This window comes from Vicugna pacos, chromosome 22 (genome assembly GCF_048564905.1).
Source record: "Vicugna pacos chromosome 22, VicPac4, whole genome shotgun sequence".
Taxonomy (NCBI): Eukaryota; Metazoa; Chordata; class Mammalia; order Artiodactyla; family Camelidae; genus Vicugna; species Vicugna pacos.
Window position 1 is genome coordinate 4,556,122 of NC_133008.1, and position 21,690 is coordinate 4,577,811.

General features: G+C 40.0%; 1 protein-coding gene and 1 long non-coding RNA gene across 2 annotated transcripts in view; one reads left to right on the forward strand and one right to left on the reverse strand.

The window, feature by feature from the left end:
• The window catches only part of LOC140688385 (trafficking protein particle complex subunit 9-like), a 488,572-nt gene that overhangs the window by 207,949 nt on the left and 258,933 nt on the right, over positions 1–21,690 (forward strand). The window lies entirely within an intron of this gene.
• LOC140688387 (uncharacterized) overlaps positions 1–21,690 on the reverse strand; it is a 40,095-nt gene that overhangs the window by 16,896 nt on the left and 1,509 nt on the right. Inside the window, exons 2-7 of the long non-coding RNA XR_012063031.1 lie at positions 13,606–13,730; positions 12,283–12,342; positions 11,399–11,562; positions 10,334–10,621; positions 7,660–7,774; positions 2,627–2,711 (exon numbers count right to left, since the gene is read on the reverse strand). This is a non-coding gene — a long non-coding RNA (uncharacterized lncRNA). The remainder of the gene's footprint in view (positions 1–2,626; positions 2,712–7,659; positions 7,775–10,333; positions 10,622–11,398; positions 11,563–12,282; positions 12,343–13,605; positions 13,731–21,690) is intronic.

Below are 21,690 nucleotides of genomic sequence, written 5' to 3' on the forward strand. Positions count from 1 at the left end.
AAATCGAGAACCTCTGGCCAAACTCACAAAGAAGAAAAAAGTGAGAGCACAAATTTGCAAAATAAGAAAGGAAAATGGAGAAATTACAACAAATAACATAGAAATATAGAATATCATATGAGGATATCATGAAAAACAACATAAAAAAAGGGATAACCTAGAGGAGATGGACAAGTTTCTGGAAACATATAGTCCACTAAGACTGAATCAAGAAGAAACTGACCACTTGAACAAACCGATCACTAGGAATGAAATCGAATTAACAATAAAAAAAAAATCCCTACAAATAAAAGTCCAGAACTGGACAGCTTCACCAGGGAATTCTACCACACATACAAAAAGTACTCATACCAGTCCTTCTCAAACTCTTCCAGAAGATTGAAAAGAAGGAATATTCCCAAACTCATTCTATGAAGCCACCATCACCCTGACACCAAAACCAGGCAAAGACACCACCAAAAAAGAGAATTACAGACCAATATCACTGATGAACACAGATGCAAAAAAATCCTTTCCAAAATACTAGCAAATAGAATCCTACAGCACATAAAAAAGATTATACAACATGCTCAAATGGGGTTCATCTCAGGGACACAAAGGTGGTTCAACATATGCAAATCAATCAATGTAATACTTCATATCAACAAGAGAAAGGATTAAAACCACATGATCATTTCAATAGATGCATAAAAGCTTTTGATAAAATTCAACACCCATTTATGATAAAAATTCTCACCAAAGTGGGTATTGAGGGAACATAACTCAACATCATGAAAGCTATATAAGACAAACCTACAGCCAGCATAGCACTAAATGGTGAAAACCTCAAAAGCTTCTCACTAAATTCTGGGACAAGACAAGGATGCCACTATCACTACTCCTATTCAACATAGTCTTGGAAGTCCTGACCATAGCAATCAGGCAAGTAAGAGAAGTAAAAGGGGTCTAAATTGGAAAAGAAGAGGTAAAAGTGTCACTACATGCAGATGACACGACACTATATATAGGAAACCCTAAAAGGTCCACACCAAAACTACTAAAGCTGATTGAAGAATTTAGCAAGGTAGCAGGTTACAAGATTAATGTTCAAAAATCAGTTGCATTTCTTTACACTAATGATGAATCAACAGAAAAAGGAAGTAAAGAAATAAAACACTTTAAAATAGCACCCAAAGTAATAAAATTTCTAGGAATAAATCTAACCACAGAGGTGAGAGAATTATACACAGAAAACTATAAACCATTGGTGAAGGTAATTGAAGAAGACTTTAAAAAATGGAAAGGTATCCCATGCTCTTGGATTGCAAGAATCAATATTGTTAAAATTGTCACACTGCCCAAGGCAATCTACAGATTTAATGCAATCCCTGTAAAATTACCCCAGACATATTTCATAGAACTAGAACAAATCACAATAAAATTTATATGGAACCATCAAAGACATAGAAATTCCAGGGTATTACTGAAGAAAAAAAAGAAAGAGCCTGGAGGAATAACTCTCCCAGACTTCAGACAATACTATAGAGTTACAGTCATCAAGACAGCATGTTATTGGTACAAAAACATACATATAGACCAATGGAACAGAATAGAGATCCCAGAAATGAACCCACAAACTTTTGGTCAACTAATCTTCGACAAAGGAGGCAAGAATATACAATGGAATAAAGACAGTCTCTTCAGCAAGATAAACATAAGACAAGATACAATAAACCTCCTAGAAGAAAATACAGGCAAAATATCTGACATACATCTCAGAAATGTTCCCTTAGGGCAGTCTACCCAAGCAATAGAAATAAAAGCAAGAATAAACATATGGGACCTAAAGAAACTTACAAGATTCTGCACAGCAAAGGATACCATAAGTAAAAAAAAAGACAACCTACAGAATGGGAGAATATTTTTGCAAATGAAACTGACAAAGGCTTGATCTCCAGAATATATAAGCAGCTCAAATGACTTAATAAGAAACAACCAAATAACCTAAACCAAAAATGGGCAGAAGACCTAAACAAGTAATTCTCCAAGGATGACATACAAATGATCAATGGGCACATGAAAAAATGCTCAATATCACTAATTATCAGAGAAATGCAAATCAAAACTACAATGAGGTATCATCTCAAACCAGTCATAATGGCCATCATTCAAAAATCCACAAATGACAAATGCTAGAGAGGCTGTGGAGAAAGGGGTACTTCCTACACTTCTGGGTGGAATGCAGTTTGGTGCAGCCACTGTGGAAAACAGTATTGAGTTCCCTCAAATGTCTAGGAAAAGACTTGCCATATGACCCAGGAATCCTGCTCCTGGGCATGTATCCTGAAGGAACCCTACTTCAGGATGACACCTGCATCCCAATGTTCATAGCAGCACTATTTACAGTAGCTAAGACATGGTTACAGCCTAAATGTCCATCAGCGGATGACTGGCTAAAGAAGTGGTATATTTATACAATGGAATACGACTCAGCCATAAACCTGACAATATAGGGCCATTTGCAGCAAAATTGATGCTCCTGGAGAATGTCATTCTAAGTTAAGTAAGCACGGTAACAACGAATAAAGACAAGTTACCCACAGGTACAGTTATTTTGATTAAAATATCCACACAGAAAGCAAGTCACCCCCACGACTGCTGCCAGGAGGAGCATCTGAGTGTAACAGCCCAGCCAAGCAAAGTAGATTCCGAACTTCTCTCCGTAGAATTTCCTGCAGAAAGACAGAAGGAAGTTTCAGAAGACACGCATAATCACTCTGTAGCTTCATCCTCATGTTAATTTATTTTTTCTTTTTGGGGGGCATAATTAGGTTTATTTATTTGTTTTTAAATGGAGGCAATGGGGATTGTACCCAGGACATCATGCATGCTAGACATGCACTCTACCACTGAGCTATACCCTCCCTCCATCATATTAATTTCTGATTCTAAATCAAGGGGGCTTTATGTTTAAACCTCTGACTCAATTCACTCTTAAAACATATGCGTTTTCATAGCAGCCCCCAAATTCTACTGTGAAATTAGAAGTATTTTACGTATCATAGAAGTACAGATCGCTGGCTCACCTGCTGAAGAGAGATAAATGAGAACAGAGCAAAGGAGGGGACGAGGCCGACTCCAGAGCAGATGCAGGGGATAATCACCACTCACTGGACAGTCTGGCACATTCAACAAATCCCCCCAAAAATCATTCTTAACAGGCTTGACACAAGTGGACATCAACAAGTGGCTCAGTCATCTGCTGCTGCCTTATCTCGGGAACTTCCCTGGAGCAAATGCATCGTAAACCGCAGATAATAAGGAAATGGCTGATAATGATAAAAACTGGGAGTGCAATGTCTGTCTGACAAAATATTTATAAAACTCATTGTGGGACTGGGAGAGGGCAGGAGGGATGTGACTGAGGAAGGCACTGCCCTGTATTCTTTGTATCTAGCACGTCTGTTGTTCTTAGGTTTTAGAATCTCCTCAGTGTTTCTCAGTTAATCTGGAGTAGATGGAACAGGCCAGGGAGGCAAGATTAGAAGAAAGGAGGCAGGGCATGAAGCGGTGCCAGGCTGATCCTAAAAGGGAGACAGACACAGACAGGCAGACACAGAGAGTTTAGGGATGAGGCGGAACAATGAGACGGCGGCTCAGGTGTGTCTTGCTGTTGCTGATAATTCCCTCAACTGGCTCACTGCTGACTCGGCAGTGCTGGGTAAAACCTGTGGATTTCCTCAGCTCTGAGTTCTCTCTGAGGCTTCCGGCTCAGTCTGGAGCTGAGATGAGTTCCGTGGGCTTAGCCTAGGGGGGACTCAGATCTGAGAATAGCCTGGAATCCTGGAAAACTTCACGCAGGAACCCCTTGGGCTGGACCAGCGCTCACAGGGCTGCTGTGAGACCAGCTCCATCGTCAGAGACCTGGGCGTGGACCATTCCATGGGGAAAAGGGCTGAGCCCGATGCCAAATCAGATAGGAGCGACAAAATGTGTTCATTCTCATGTGACTGGGCTTTGTGGCCTGGCTCACGGGTGGCAGGCTCAGGATGGTGTCTGGCAGAGAAAACCCTGGCAATGGGTTTGAGATGTCTTGGACTCTTTCTTGTTAAGCTTTTTGTAATACATTCTTATCAACTATCCATCCTGAAAATGCCAAATTCAAAACTGAAAGAATGTTAGAAGTTGCCTGCTCCAACTGGCCAATGGTAAGCACACCCTGCTACAGTTAGAGAGCTGGTCAGGCAGCCTCTGCCTGGATATTTACAATGACGGGGAGTTCATTACTTCCAAAGGTTACATGTCGGAAAGAAGGTCAGACAGAATTTTTGAACCTTAAACAGATGTCAGCCTCCTAGTCCTTGCTGAAAGGCAAGGAATAATGAGGATCCCTTCAAATGTAGTTTTGTCTGATTGTTATCTCTCTCTGTCAAAAGCACCCCAATTCTTAACATAAATTTTTCAAAATTCAGCTTTGATTTCTTTTTATCAAAGTAATGCCATACATTCAATAAAGAGTCAAACAGTTCTCGAACACCGATTGTAAAAAGGAGCAGTTCCCAACAACCGCCCCATTTCCTGGCCAGAAACAACCACGTTCAGCTCCTACTGCTGACTCTTGGAATACTTACTTCCTTTCTCTGACTAATATCCTTGTAACACAGCCTACTGACTTTTTCAGCTTTATGTATCACCTATTTAACATTCTATTTTGGAAAATGAGGATTAAGCTCTCTTTCAAACCCCATCTCATCTACACACCCAAACCTTCATTCTTCCAAACTTTTGATACAATTACATTATAATTTTGATCAGCTCAGTATCCTTGCTTTACATTATTATTACTCTGTACAGACTATTCAAAGCTGTAACAATTTTTGCTAGTCTTACCTTTTCTTCCCTACTTCGTTTTCCTGGAGTTAATAATTGTCTTGGTGGTTCATAGCTTAGATTTCTGTGCACTTAACAATTCAACCTCAGACCTTCCCTTAACGAACAACTTTCACAATACTTTCCAATACATTGTCTACAAATTTCATCTCCTTGAATAAATCTCTTCAGATCTCCTTCCACATGGATTAACGACATGCTAGTCTTGTCACAGAGCTCAAGGGGCCACTAGTGGGAAGTAACAAGGGAATACATGGACCAGGAGCAGGGAAAAGATCAACATAATTGCCTTAGCAATACATACTTAAAATAGTGGGAAAATTGTTTTCCTTACAAACACAAACACACACACAAACCCCAAAAGCCCATAAAGAGTGATTAAAGAGCGGTCAAACCCATTGCCCTGCCTTCAAATTCTGTATAACATAAAACAAAAATAACAGAAGGAAAATATCATATAAATATGAATCTCAAGGGGGATGGGGTACATTCAGTGGCAGAGTGTGTGCTCAGCATGCATAAGGTCCTAGATTCAATCTTCAGTACCTCCATTAGAAAAAAAAATTAAAAAGAAAAAAATTTATCAATTTTAAATATTTGCATATTAACAAATATCCTCCTTTAAAACTGTGTTCTAAAGGATAACCCGGGTTGAGGAGAAAGTGCCTCTTCATGACTGTGATCCTGCTGATAATTGAGGGAGGAAATTAGAGTATGACCACATGAAATAAAATTCCTTATGAAATAATGATCACGGGTTACAATCATTATTGGCTGCTGTCATCACAAAAAAGAGAGTCAAATGGAAATTATGTACCTTATGACAGGAGTACAAAACTTCACATAACAATTATTTTGCACAAAGTTGAACCTCAATCAGATCAAGCTTTTAGGGGAGGATCAAATCACTTAGCTAAAGCCAATACATAGGATGGAGAAACAAGTCTAACACCATAGGGGAGAATGAAATCAGCCAAACAGGAAATAGAGAAACCCCTCAGCAATTTCAAGGAAAATGAGAAACAGGAAAATTATAGATTAGAACGCACTTGAGACATATGCTAGCTGCAATGTCTGAATCTTGTCTGGATCTTGATTTCAACCCCGAAACTACTTTAAAGTGTATTTTTGTGACAAGCAGGGAATTATTTTGTAACCCTAAAAAAAAGGACTATTCCAATTTTATTTGAAAGAGACCTTGTCATTTCACTAATGAAAGGTTAAGCTATGTAGGATTGTCTTCAGAATGACCCTGTAGTGGGGGAAGGGAGGAGATGGAGATGAAAGATGCAACAACAGTGACTCTGAGTTTATAATTCTGGAGCTGGGTGACTGATACAGGCAGGCTGGCTGTACTGTTCTCTGTATTTCTGTACATGTTTGAATCTTTCCATAACATATGAAACAACAAATAGACTTAAGTGTTTTAAAACCCTCACTTTGAAGGTTAAGAGGTTTGCCCAAGTAGGTGGGCACCTGCACGGGGCACTGAGATAAGAAAGAACAGACACCTGGCTCCAGACCGACCTGGGGCTACCTTGACCCTCCTCTTCTCCTAACCATCCACAGCCAGCCCATAACTACATCCTGTTAGCCCCACTCCCCAAACGCATTCCTCATTGGCTCCCACCATCTCTCATCTGGCCCAATCCAAGAGCCTCCTACCCGGCCTCTCTGCTTCCTGGGTCCCTGCCATTCATTCTCCACATTATCTTTGCAAAATGTGAGTGAGAGAAAATTACTTTGGTGCTTAAACTATCATGACTGCTTCTCACTGCGCTTAGAGTCTACACTCCTTTCCGTGCTCCTGATGCCCTTCTAAACTGCGCATCTCAGCACTCTCACCAGCGCTGGCTCCAGTATCTCCTCAAACCTGCTGAGCACATTTGTGCCTCGGGGTCAATGGACAAGCTGCCTCTATTCCATGGGTGACTTTTCCCAGATCCTCAAAGTCCAGCCTCCTTATCGCCATCTCAGCTCACATGTAACCTACTCAAATATAGCTTTCTTGACTCACTTCCCCCAAGTCTCCCATCTCAACACTGTGTTATTTCTTCATTTCAATCTGACATTGTTTCCTTACTCGCCCGATTATTTTTTTTTCTCGGTTGTCCTTGTCCTACATCCCCCCAGCAGCCTTGCCCAAACAGCATAAACTCCCGGGGAGCAGCCAGCACTGGTGCTCTGAGAAGACACATGCTGAGAGCGACATTACAATCACGTGGTGTAGTGAAACGGTGTCGAACAGCAGATATAGCAAAGCAGTGAGAATTTCTCTCTTATTTTATAATTTAAATGAAATATAACATTTACTACTGTTTAATAAAGAATTTGGTAGGTCTTTGTTCCCAGTTCCTAGACAGCAACCACTAAAGCCTCGAAATTTCCCGAGATAGGATTGTCTTTGCTATTCATGGTGGAAACTTGGATGGTTTGTGTTCATGAGATGACTCAGGATGGGGACTGGCCAGCCAGAGACACCAACCATGTGATTAGAGGAGTGGGGCTTTGAGCTTTGTGACAAGTGAGTAGCCACCAGGAGAGGAAGGGGCTCAAAGTTTAGGGCTAAGGAAAGGTTTGACTTACAGTTAGGGTTTGGGTTAACCATGTCAGTAGTGACCCAATAAATCATGGCTTTGTAATAAAGCCTGCAGTAAAAACTTGGGACAATGAAGCTCAGAGCTCCTGTGAGCTTCCTGGTTGGTAACACTCTTGGAGGACTGTCACTTTCAGATGCCATGAGGACAACCCTGAGCCCTTCCCACTGGAGTGCTCTCCACAACAGCTCACCTGATGAGATCTAAGGGCTGCTGCTTGTCTGTGCTTCGAGGAGGATCCCATTCCCTGTACAGAAGGCCCTGATCTCTGGGGCAGCTGAGGTCCTCTGACGGAGGCTGAAGTGGCACTGGGAATCAGAAGCAAACAGGTGAGCGTCACCGTCACAACGTGTTCACATGTTCTGTTGATAAAATTTGGTGCTAACACTTCGTGTTCATTTGTAAATATGGGGCCCTCACTTGCCAGGAGGGATGGAGGTACCATATAATTTTTCATAATTCTCACCTAGGATTAATATTAACCCCTTGAGGGTCATTTGCAAACGTGGGTGGAAAGGAACGCTTGGATGTTACAGTCCTGGGACCACCGTGGGTACCTGGTGAGAGTCTTGCAGTTGCTTAATGTCCTACAACCGGGCCAGTCTTCCACAGCAAAAATCTAGGCCACCCAAGTGCCCAAACTGCTGCAGTGGAGGGACACCTGACGGTCCAGCCCCCTTTTTGGACACCCAGAGGAACCTGGATTCTGGCAGGTTAGGGGCAGGGTCAATTCTACAACCCAGGCTTTTTTGTCCCCACAATTCAGTAGTTATTCGGTGACAGCACATGGAATATAAACAACAAAGTAACTTGACATGATGTTATATATTTAGCTTACTCAAGAAACAAAATTTAAATCCAGTCATTCTCCTTCCCACCTGACCTACTTTCCTTTCTCCTATACTAGAACCAGATTATTACCCACCCAGCCTTAACATGGGTCCTGACTCCACTTACCTCCCTCCCAAACACCACATGAGATGATTCCTCAGCCTGGATGTGGGACCAGCAATTACAAGAAGCTTTAGTGGAAAAGAACTGGTTATGCACAGATGCCAACTAAACACTGTAGAATCCTGGTGTCCCACATTAGTAATCATGACAGCTGTTTGCAAGTGTCCCCAAAGTTCATTTAAGACTCTCACTGATAATGTTGCTGGGACATAAATATGAAACATGTGGACTACTGGGCTGGACTGCTAAGCTGGGTCTCTAATCCAGGAAGCTCAGTGTCTGCTCCCTGCACCCAGCTCCCTTTTCTGTTCATGCATGTGCATCAAGAAGCTGTTTAGTGTCCATTTTAATATCTTAAACAGTGCATTTCAATATTGTCTTCATCCACAAATACGTGTACCACACAGTAGTAATGATCAATCTTATTATTTGCTTTCTTTGGTCTTAGAGAGTCAGATAAATGGATAACAAAGATAACAAAGTCATAGAGCGCTATAATATAGTATTTCCTTTATTTCAATGACAGGATTTATTTAAAGAGCTTAGATATAACATCCTTGCATTTATGGCATCATTAAGCGTCTGAAGCTGTTACATTATAAAAACTTCATTTCTAGCGAGATGTTATCAGTTAGAGAAGCGCTCCTGAATTTGAGGGGTTGCTGTCATCTCAGACGGAGTCCCTAAAAAATGTCAGCACTCTGCAGTATTGCCATCATGACAAGAACCCAGACAGATGAAATTTGGAAAGCCCTGTGGCTTTCTAGTGTACAGACATAAAATGGTGTTTCAGAGGGAAAAGCCTGAATTACAGAAAGTGATAAATGAAATCGTCTAACATGCATTTCCCTTTCAAAGAACTAATACGTCTTTTGTCGATAATAACATCTGTCAGTAATTATGAAAAGAGCTGACAGATGCATAGTACTTAATATAAGCCAGGACTGTTGTATCACTGACACAGATTCATTAATCCCCATAGCATCTCTACGAAGTGGGTACTACAATTATCCCCATTTTATTGGTGAAGAACTTGATAGACACAGAGGGTAAATGACATTTACCAGGTCGACAGCGAGAAACCAACACAGGTGTTCCAGCTTGAGTCTATGCTCTTGGCCACTTCTCTTTTTTTTTTTTTTTTTTGGTGGTGGGGAGTTAATAAGGTAATTCTGGTGGGGGGTGGGGAGGTAATTAGGATTATAGGTCTATTTTAGAGGATGTGATGGGGGCTGAACCCAGGACCGTATACTTGCTAAGCATGCGCCCCATCACTTGAGCTGTACCCTCCCCTCTAGAGTCTATGCTCTTAGCTGCTAATCTTCACTGTCCCACATGGTTACTCTGGGGGAACTACAGTTCATTCATTCACTCGTTAAACTCAGCCTTCCCGATGCCTGGGATTCAGCAGTGAACAAGACAACATGCTTCCTGCCTTAAATGAGCTTGTCGCCTCCTGATATATTATCTTCATTTTACCCAGGAAGAAACAAGGTCAAGAAGATTAGCCTTTTCCTGTTAACACCGGAGGATACATGAGGTGCTTTAATTCAATTCTGCCATTTGACTTACACCATTGGGAGGGAAATCTGCCTTGCAAATCCTGGAACTCACAAACCTGTTAATCCTGAATTTTTTTTAACACTGTCCCTTACTTGATACTTGATCTGGGAAAGGATGAAGTAAACCTAAAAATGTTCTTAGAGAGCTTGTGGTTTATACAAGGTAACTAACCAGCCACTGTTTACTATCCTAACAGGAGTCTGTAGGCATATTTCTTTTCTTTCTCTTTTTTTCCTTTTTATGGGCAGCTTTTAAAAACCAAATCAAACCAACCAAACCAAGTCACTGATAATTCAACAGCAGGTTCTAAATCACCCCCAAGACAGCAGCTAAACTCGGTTTAGACTTACAATGCAGTTTCTGGTGGTTGGATTGAAGAATGTATCTCTATCCTGAATATAAAAGTCATTCACGGAGCTCTTCTCAAATAGGGCAATGAAAAACTCTTGCTTCGGCTTGATGATACTTTGATCCACTTGGAGGACTTTCATAAAACAGCTGAAGTTACCAAAGGCTGAGGACCGGGTTTTCAGATCATTGAGCTTCAGAGGCAATATTATGTGCAGTATCTCAGCGTATGTACACAGCACCTCCCACAGGGTGTGTACTTTTGCAAATACAAGCTTGTCATCGAAAACCTATATTGGGAGAAAGAAAACACAAACCAGGAAACTATTTTCACATTTTTAGTACACAGATTTTTCTTACGTTGCTGGTAGTTAAAGCACTTGTGTAAACACACACACATATGGCACTGGTAAAAGTGAAGATATAATAAAAATAGATTTGCAAACCATCATACATTTTTGCCTTAAAGATAATTTCTTTGTTGAAATTACTGAAAAGTTATTTAAAATCCTTACATTTCCTTCATAAAATAACCAATGTTTTAGATGAAGAAAAGCAAACTTGTTAATTTTTAGTCCAAATTAGTAACTAAAAATAGAAACACCAAAATATTCTTTGCAGTGGTATTGTAATGACAATTTTTTAAATTTGTGAAACCTAGGACTATTTAGTTATCTGTTCAATATATTGTTAAACAGCCATTAAAAGGGATTTAAAAGATTTACATTTATTGATATGGAATATATAATAGAAGGAGAAAGCAAAAAAATGTGAAACAATAATTTTCCTTTTTGGAAGGGAAAAATATCTTCATTTGAACAAAAACAAGTTTAAAAGGATTTTATGATTCTTCATGTATAATTAAGGTACAGATGATTTTTAATTCCACTGTTCTTTCATTTTCAATTTTGGAGGGTAACTTTTAATAATAAAAATGTCTTTTAAAAGGTTCTTGCATAAATATATTAATAGATATATTTATGACTATATTCTCTGGCTATTAAAAAAGATCTCCTAACTGTGAATCTGAAACATACATTCCATAATGCAGATTCTGACTGACTCACCTCCCAGTCCACAGCGAAGGCACCGCTAGTGTGACATGTTTCAAATACCATTACAAGGAACATGCAGTCTCCCAGCCAGTGGCTGCAAGGGGACTGACACTGACTGGTTGCTCCCAGCTGCAGACCATCACAGATGAGGTTAGATCCACAGGCTCATGTTTTCTCTGTCAAAAGAAATCAGAAAATGTTAGGTTTTACTTTCACCAGGGAACAAGAAGTTGTTTTTTAATGCAAAAAAATAACAACAAACCAATTTGAACCTGATGAAAAGACATTTACTCAAAACAGCACAGTAGCAATGAAGGTGCTCTGGCAGACAGGGACTTGTTGGATTCCTGTGAGTGCTAGACTCCTCACATGGAATTCCCTTGGCAGTCCAGAAGGCCTGTGGTTGTCCTCATGGGTTTGTGGCCATAAGTGGTGCACAAAAGTCTCTGCCTTTGCCACAATTTCAAAGCCTTTTTGGCTTATGAAAGGTTTTGCCCTCAAATGGAGTTTTCTTGAGTCCAGTCACTGATGTCATTTACCAGAGTTACAGTCCAGATCTGATATTCTAGACTCTTAAAATCTTGCAGACATTCAAATGGTTCAGGTTTGGATGTGTATTCACCTCTGCAGGCCTGGGCCAAATCCGATAAAGACACCCGGACAAGTTCAGCAAAATACAAAGAAATTTTCCTCTCTGCAAGACTGAAATGTCTGTGAAGCTATAAAAACATCTGCATCTACAAAATTAGGGAACCAACTCATCAATAACATATCTATCCATAATGCATGGACATTCAAAATAAATACTGTATTTACTCCTATTAAATTCTATCTGGCTTTTGCCAAACTGTGTCCTAAACTGAAAGGAAAGTAGGTAAATGTAGAGAATTTTTTACCTTTTAAGAGAAAAAGGAACCCTCCTACTCGGTTGGTGGGAATGTAAATTGGTGCAGCCTCTATGGAGGACAGAAAAGAGGTTCCATAAAAAAATGTAAATAGACTTCCGTGTGATCCAGCAATCCCATTCATGGGTATATGTTTGGAGAAAAATTTAATTCAAAAAGACACATGCACCCCAATGTTCACAACAGCACTATTTAAAATAGCCAAGACACTGAAACAACCCAAATGTTCACTGACAGATGACTGGATAAAGAAGTTGTGGTATATTTTATATATATATATATATATATATATATATATATATATATACATGTATACATATATATACACACGCATATATACACATGAACACACACAGAAATGAAATACTGTTCATCCATTAAAAAATAAAATAATGCCATTTGCAATAACATGGATGGACCTACAGGGTTTTATGCTAAGTGAAATAAGTTGGAGAAAGATAAACAAATATTCTATGTATTAACTTATATGTATATCTAAAAATAAAACAAATTAATGACTATAATAAAACAGAAATAGACTCACAGGTACACAGAACAGACTGGTGGTTACCAATGGGGAGAAGGAGAAGAGGGGAGGCAGGAAGGGGTTAGGGGATTGAGGTAAAAAGTACTACATATAAAATGGATAGGTTACAGGGCTGTATCATACAGCACAGGGAAATATAGCCATTATTTTATGGTGACATTAAATGGAATATAATCTATAAAAATGTTGAGCCTCTATTTTGTACACCTGAAACTAATATGATGTAAATCAACTACTCAATTACAAAATTTTTAATCAAAGTTTTCTTTTCATATTATTTGCAATAAGTTAGAAGCCAGCACTGTCAATAGAAACATAGTGCAAGTCACAATTTTCCAGTAATCCCATTTAGAAAATAAAAAGGAACAAGTGAAATTAATTCTAGTAATAATTACATTTATACCAAAATATCCAATACACTATCATTTCAAAAGTGTGATTGACAATTTTAAAGCTTATTAATAATATTTTACATCATTTTTGTTGTATGAAGTCTTGAAAATCTATTATGTATTTTCCACTTATAGAACATCTCAATTCACAATAGCCACATGTGGCTGGTGGCTACCATACTAGACAGACCAGATTACACCATTCACACTTCTGATAAATTAACTGCTCTTACTTATTTAAAAAACTTGCAGAAAAGGGTTTAGATATTCCCTCTATCAAACAAAGCAACCTTGACGGGTGGGGATTATCTTCATTATAAAGTGAAAAATAACGGTAAGAGAGCCATGCTTACATGTATGTTAATGTAACAATACCTTCTTAATTCATTCAGGACTTTACAATCTTTCTTCATATGCCAAGGATTCACTGTCACTGCACAGTGTTTTCACTATTATCATCTTTGTGATTGAGAGGCTTCTGATGACCCTGCTTTGTGCATCTGTACATAAAGTAACAAAACAGAGAAAAAGACCTTATTAAAATAATTTAGGGGGGAGGGTATAGCTGAAGTGAACGATCATGTTCTTAGCATGCACAAGGGCCTGGGTTCAATCCCCAGTACTTCTTCTAAAAATAAAATAAATAAATAAAAACCTAATTACCACCCTCAGCAAAAAATTAATTTATTACTTTAATTAAAAGTTGAAAAAAGATAATTTAGTGCAGGCTTATCAGGCTGCAAGAGCTACAATGAATGCCCCCACCCATTAATTTAGAAGAAGTCTCACAGTATTTCTCAACATAAAGGCTAAAATATAATTGAGAACACTTCCTGATGGTCAGCATCATTTTAACAAAAATGTAGATAATTACGTCCCTGGTGTCAAATTTCTGTCAGAGTTGGGCATGGAACATTTAGTTAGTAAAAGTGACTTTGCAGCTCTCTTTGAAAGAAATGCTGAGAAATGATCTTTTCTGTTGGAAATTAGCCTGCTTTTACATTCTTCAGTAGGCATAAGTGTTTACAAACCAGGCAGGAACTGGATTATATTTTACATATACTTTAGAAACTGATTTGAATTTTGCTCTCTACCTGCAAGGCTATTTCTTAGGTAATAACATAAGCAGGCCACTATACTAAATTTTGTTTCCCTGTTTGCTTAATCCTCACAACAACTCTGTAAGCTGCTATTATTACCCCCATATAACAGATAAAGAGCTTGAGGCAGAAAATAATTTGGGTAACTTGGTAAATGGTGGAGCTGGGTAAGACTGCAGCCAGTCTGACACTCAAGTCCATTCTTCTCACCAATGTCTGATACTGCTACCTACATTCAGCAATGACCGCTAATTTCATATTTAAGTGTGTCATTTCTAAAAGTGCAAAGCTATATTAGTACTGCTGTGTAAATTATCCGTTTGAGATGTGATTGCCAAAAAAAAAAAAAAAAGAAAATCAGGGTGCCACTGAGGGGAGGGCAAACTGCATATGAACGGACACAAGGGGACTTTATGAGGACAAAGTTGCACAAATCTAGAAATAGCTAAAATGGCTGACTTGTACAATTATAATGTGTGAATTTTATGGCCTGTAAATTACACCTTAATACAGCTATTAAATTAAGAAACTGGGATACCAAATTAAGACTAAAACACATACATATATCACACAAAGAACAATAGGCAAATATCATTATTTACTGCACCATTTTCCTTCATGCAGCTTCCTATCCTCTCCCGTTCCTGAAAGGATGATTCATTTTTAAAATAGTCTTTTAATTTATTCAGCAAATAATTTTTGACTGCCTACTATGTACCCAGGAGTAGTCTAGGAACTTGGAATAGATCAATAAACAAAACAAAACTCCTGTCCTCACGGAGCTTGGTTGGAGTCTAGCTGGGATGGGTGTGGAGATGACAATTCACACAAAAGAGCAGCAGAGGAGGTGGCATGTTAGGAAAGAGGAACCATGGAAAAATGAAACAAGGGCAAGGTAAAGAGAGTTGAGGGTATGGGATGAGGGTGATGTTGTATTAAATACCAGAGCAGGCCACACTGAGGACTGAGGTTAGAACTAAGACTAGGAGGTGAGAAGTCCCAGGTGGACGGAATAACCATCACCAAGGGCAGCGTGCACCTCGCATGTTCCAGAATGGGGGCACGGCTGGAGCTGCGGAGAAGGGTCAGTGCAGGTCCTGTATGGCCTTGGAGGACGTTGTAAGGACTGTGGCTTTTACCCAGAGTGAAATGGGGAGGCACTGCAGAAGGACGACACAATCTAACTTAGGTTTTCGAGGCTCACTTGACTGCCGGGTGAGAATAGTCGAAACGGGTCAGAGATGAAAGGTGGGAAGCCTCTGAGAAGGGCTGTGCAGGAGGAGAGGACAGTGGCTCAGGGCAGGGAAGCAGCAGTGGAGGCAGGAGCCATGGTGAGAAGTGGCTGGGTTCTGGATATGTTTTAAAGGCAGTGTTAAACCAGATCTATTGACAGAATTCATGTGATATGTCAGTGAAAGTCAAAATAACTCCAAGTTTTTGGACCCAAGCAGCTGGATGGATTAAGTTTCCACTAACTGAATGGGGGAGGTTGCAGGAAGAACCAGTTTGGGGGGTAGGAGAACCAAGAGCTCAGTTTTTACACATGTTGCTTTTAAGATATCAGAGATTCAAGTGAAGATGTCAAATCAGCAGAAGATTGTAAGAGTCCAGAGTTGGAGAGAAAAAGTCTAGCAGGAGACAGGAATGTGGGAATCATGGGTCACACAGGTGGCATAGGAAGACATGAAACCCAGGTACTCAAACATTAAGATAACCTGGCATTACCCATAGAAGTTGTCCTTGAGGGCCTGCCTATTAGGTGTGGATATCAGTCCTATTTCCTGACCACTCGAGTTTTAAAAAACAACTTACAAATGAATTCGTGCAAGACACTGCCTCCAATGGGTGGGTCCAGAGCTGGAGTGGGAGAATTGGATGGTGCACGCTACTCCCTACGGTAGAATGTGAGTGTGTGTGTGTACACATGCGTGTATGCGCAGGGGGATGAGATACACCTGGCTTAAGAAAAAGAGCTAGTAAGTCTAGAAGCTGAAAGATGAAAGAACATCCAGAAATGGTAAAGGGAACAGGGGAAACACTGTGTACCGTAAGACATATACCCATAATGCCATTTCCCACCATCCTTTCATCAGGAACACAGTTGGAAAGGGGGGAATTATGTAGATACGTGTGATGTACACAAACTTTCTGACTATGTAACACTGAATATCTACATATGTAGCAAGTTGATGATATTTATATCTGCTTCAAGTTTAAAAACAAGTTCACAACAGAGGGAAAATAAAATACTGAGGACTGGTAAAAGTATCATAGAAGGCCTTTCAATGCTCAGAATGGAAGCAAAAGCAGCTTCACCCCACAAAGAATGTCAATAAGAGTCAAGAATGTTTATATTTGCTTAAGAAATTGAGAGTTACAACTTCCTGCTTTAAAGAATTAACATTAAGACAGATACCACACTATAAGCAACGTCTATACTGGAGCTTTCTTAAAGCTATTTTAGTTCCTGCTTGTTCTGATGTACTCCAGACACTCTGCAAAGAAAACCTTCTATTCAAAGGCTTAAAGGAATAAAAAAAGAAATAGCACTGCATTCTTTTCAGTGTTCTCTGTACTGAAAGTCACTTGCAAATGCAGCACCCTGCCACAGGTCTACATTTTTAACAATAAAGTCCTTTGCACAGTTTTTCAATTGCTATGTGACTTTGTGTCAGTCTCTCACTCAGAAGCAGAAAGGAGTACCAGGAAATGACACATCATGTCTAAAACTACAGATGTGGAAGATGAACGTACACCAGGAAACAGCTAAGTGGGAGGGTAAGGTTTACCTTTTAAGTTACCGTAAGTGCAGTTACACCTGCTCCCTGCTTCCCCTGTGAAGTGAAGAACTAGTCTTTTCCAGAAAAGATCTCATTCTGAGAACTGTCTTCTTTAAAATATTCGGAGATTCTCTTTTAAGGTTCTTTCACATTTAAGCCTTTCCCCAACTCTACATCCTATAACAAGTGTAAAAATTATCCTATAGCCTATTGTTACAGAACATACTCTACAAAAGCTGAGGTTTCCCAGGGTTTGGATCCCAGAACTCTGCTACCAGATAATCCTAAAGCTTTCCTTCCATAACAGACTCTTCCGCCAATTCCCAGCTGTGGGCAAATTCGGCTTCTCAGACCAGGTAACTTTCTAACTCTGCCTACGAACACTCTGCTGCCAGTGAAGGAACTCTCAGACCGAAAGCACACAAAGCCCCTAGTGAGGGTTGCCTCCTTCAAACAATCAAGATGCCATCACCAAGCAAATACTTAAACCCACTGCAAAACCTCTGAAGACATCTTACAAACAATATAGTTTCTATAGAGGCATACTATATGCCCTGGAATAGTGATTTCCAATGGAAGGACCAAAGGACCCCATGACCCAAGCAATTTTTTAAAACTGCGCATAACCATCCCTCTTCACGTGAGGATTCAGGCAAGCCCGTCTTACAGGCCTAGGTGTAACAGAATGACAGCACCTCTAGGAGTAGGGTGAAAAGTAGCGAGGTAGACTTCTAGTGAAAGGGGGTGATGCAATAGGCCCCATCGCCCACTTACCTCCCACCACAGGACAATCATCTCAGATCGAGAACAAACACTTTGGGAAACAGAGGTTGTTTATATTTTTATGGTGTTCTGGTGGAAATAATTCCCTGAGTCATATGAAGTTGTGGCTGCAAAATTGAACAGGGGACTGGACTTTTTCACATTCAGGACAAAAATAGCTCCTGGATAGCCATCATATCTGCTCTCCCCTTTGCCTGTTCACCCCAAAACTGCAGGACTCTCCTGCTTGCAGTGACACCCACCACTTCTCACAAATTCTTGCCAAGTTCACGTCAGCAGCTGGTGGTGTCAAAGTCACCATTTGTACTGCTATGAAGTCCCTCCATTACTTTTTATCCCTTCTATTTTCTCTGTTGTCTTCCTAGCTACACTTGCATCCACAAGATGGTTACCGCACTAACATTGCCTCTGTAATCAGTCCAGGATATAGGAAATAGAGATTCAACTGTAACCAGTCCCAGAATACTTGTCATGCCTCTCTAGTGTCCCAAAAAATACTCTGGCATCCCTCGTCTCACTCAAAGAACCACTGCATTACTTAGAGGTTGTAAAATTAGAGGGCTTTCTCTAATGGGAAACACTGTGGCTTGTGGTAGAGTTGTGATTTCAGTTTTTGCAATTAGTTACAGGCAAAAAGACATGGTCCGCAAATTTTCTTCAAACGTTTGGAATTTAAACTTTCATTAGATACAGAGCCGGTGGACTAACTGTAATCTATGAACATATGGTCATATTATCAAATAATGTTCATGTCTACCTTACAGACATGTAAGAACTTGGATTACACTTGCAGACTGTAGGCCTTTAGAATTGGATGTGAAGCATCCTGTGACATAAAAAACCTCTTATCCAGTCACAGAACACCTTACAGACAACATGACACTAATGTCACTGAATACATTAGTATAGTCCATGTATGGTTAAGTTACATCTCCAATTTCTCAGAGATGGAAAGGAGATGTCTAGAAAATCTGGAAAAGCCCAATTACCAAAACAGCTCAAAAGTTAAAGCAGACTCCTGCACCTCCCACAGCAGAGGGCGGAGGGGGCATTGCCCACCACTCTGTCCTCCCCCAGGACGTGGCATGTGGGGAAGCAGGCAGGAAAGGGTGGCTGGGACTCGGAGGTGGAGAGATGATGAAACCAAGAGTGGAACTGCTCTGGTCCTAGAACAACAGAGCTGTAAAAAGCTTGGCTTCAGTTCAACCCACTCTCTCTCCCACTTTCCCTCCCACCTACGTGACAAACAGAGCACAGCCAGGCACTTTCTGCCCATGACAGTGACTACTAGCAGGAAAAGGACCAGGATAAAAGCATGTCCTATAAAAGATCAGTCTGATTTTAAGGCTATGTTTTAAACAATGAACAGCACTGTCAGAGTGGGACACTTGTGAGGCGCTCAAATAGGAGGAGGTTGAGGATCCATTTCCAGCACTTCCATGTCGTTTATCACTCCTATTTCTGACCTTTCCTTTGCCACTTTTTGTAGCACTTCCATCACTGGCAGGTAAAGGGGCAGCAATGTGACTTGGCCGTTTGGCTGATGGGGCTACATTTCCCAGCACTGGAATGAAAAGGCACTGGAAGACGATCAGCTGGAAGATGTGAACCGCGGTCCTGGCCTGTGCCAAACACTAACCAGGTGACCCTGGGTTAGGCTCTTAGTCTCTCTGGGCTTCCGGCTGTTTACTTATAAAAGAAGGTTTTGTCATTGCACAAATATATCCAATATGAAATGTAACATGAAAGTCAAACATAATGACATCTCATCTGCTTGCTTCAGGGAACTGTACAAGAACTGAACACTATGTGAATGTAAACACAGTCTTCAGAAAACTATTGAGGTAAAGCGCTAAACTGAACATGGAGATAAAGTTTTATGGATTTTCTTGGCTTTCTTTTTTAATTGCAACACTGAATTAATAGTTATTAGCTATAATCCACACCACCACCCCTGTGAATAAATAAAGTAGGTAAGCACTGCCTGGGTGCCTGTTATTGCCCCATGCTAAGCAGGGTGAGGGGTATAAAGGAGTCTGAACAAGTGAGTCTTCTCCAGTTACCAGCTAAGTGAGCAGAAACATTGGAAACCACCCAGGAATGGTACCAAGTCAGTACTCAAAGCCAAGATTACAGGCTACTGATCATAAACAGTGTAGGAATACAAAGAGGAGCTAGAAGTATTTGGAATAAATAGGGAAGACTCTATGAAGGGGATGGGGCTCCAACTAGTTCTCAGGGCAATTCTAAGCTGTTTTAACTGAGGACTGGATAGGAAAAGGCTGGTGACTCCTGGTTTTTAATAAGGCACATGTTACCCTAGGAGGCTAAGTTACATAATGATTGGAACACATATGGTAAGTCCAAAATGATGAAGGGTCGAGACTACCTGGCTGAGATCTGGTTGTGTTAAGTCTTTGACTTGACTCTAGATGTTGGAGCGCCAAAACTGTAGGTTGACTGAAAGGGGGGGAGAGAATATCCAAGAATTCAGCAGAAGGAAAAATTCATGTATCAGGGATGAAAGCTCTTCATCAGAGTATCAGCAATCAGAATAGACACTTGAAACCAAAAACATACAGTTCAAGAAGCTGACAAAATGCGGAGTGGTGAGAGAAAGATGAATCAAAAACCACTCCAAGCCTTTGTGTATTCAAGACCGGAAGAATGATTATCCCACTGAATAAGTGGAGACCCTGCAAGAAAAAAGATTATGAAATCAGCTTTAGACATGTTGAATCTGACAGATGAGCTAAGAGTAGGTTTTCTCTAAGAAGCTCAAAATTCAAAACTGAAGCACAGATGTAGAGTACAGGCTTAAGATGCAGATGGACAAGACATGATAAATCTCCTAAAAGAAAACATAGGCAAAACATTATCTGACATAAATCTTAGCAACATTCTCCTAGGGTAATCTACCCAGGGAATGGAAATAAGAGAAAAAAAATAAACAAAAGGGACGTAATTAAACTAATAAATTTCTTCACAGCAAAGACAACCATAAGTATAACAAAAGGAAACAACAACCTACAAATGGGAGAAAATATTTGCAAATGATACGACTAACAAAGGCTTAATTTTCAGAATATATAAACAGCTCATACAACTTAATAACAAAAAAAACAAACAACTCAATCCTAAAATAGGCAGAAGACCTAAACAAGCATTTCTCCAATGAAAACACAATTGGTCAATAGGCACATGAAAAAATGCTCGATATCACTAATAAACCGAGAAATTCAAATCAAAACTATAATGAAGTATCAGCTCACACCAGTCAGAATGGCCATCGCTCAGAAGTTCATGAATGATAAATGCTAGAGAGGCTGTAGAGTGAAGGGTACCCTCTTACACTGCTGGTGGGAATCTAGTTTGGTGTAGTCATTATGGAAAGCATGGAAATCCCTGAAAAAACAAAAAGCAGACTTACCCTATGACCCAGAAATCCCACATCTGGATATATAACTGGAAAGAACTCCAATGTGAAAAGATACCTGCACACCAGTATTCACAGCACCACTGTATACAATAGCCGAGACATGGAGGCAAGCTAAATGTAGCAACAGATGACTGGATAAAGAAGTTGTGGCATATTTATACACTGGAATACTACTCTACCATGAATAGGACAAAATAAAACCATTTGCAGCAACATGGATGGAGCTAGAGATCGTCATTCTAAGTGAAAGCAGCCAGAAACCGAAAAATACCAAATGAAACCACTCATATGTGCAATCTAAAAAAAGAGAGAAAAAGACACTGTGAACTCATCTACAGAACAGAAACAGACTTGCAGA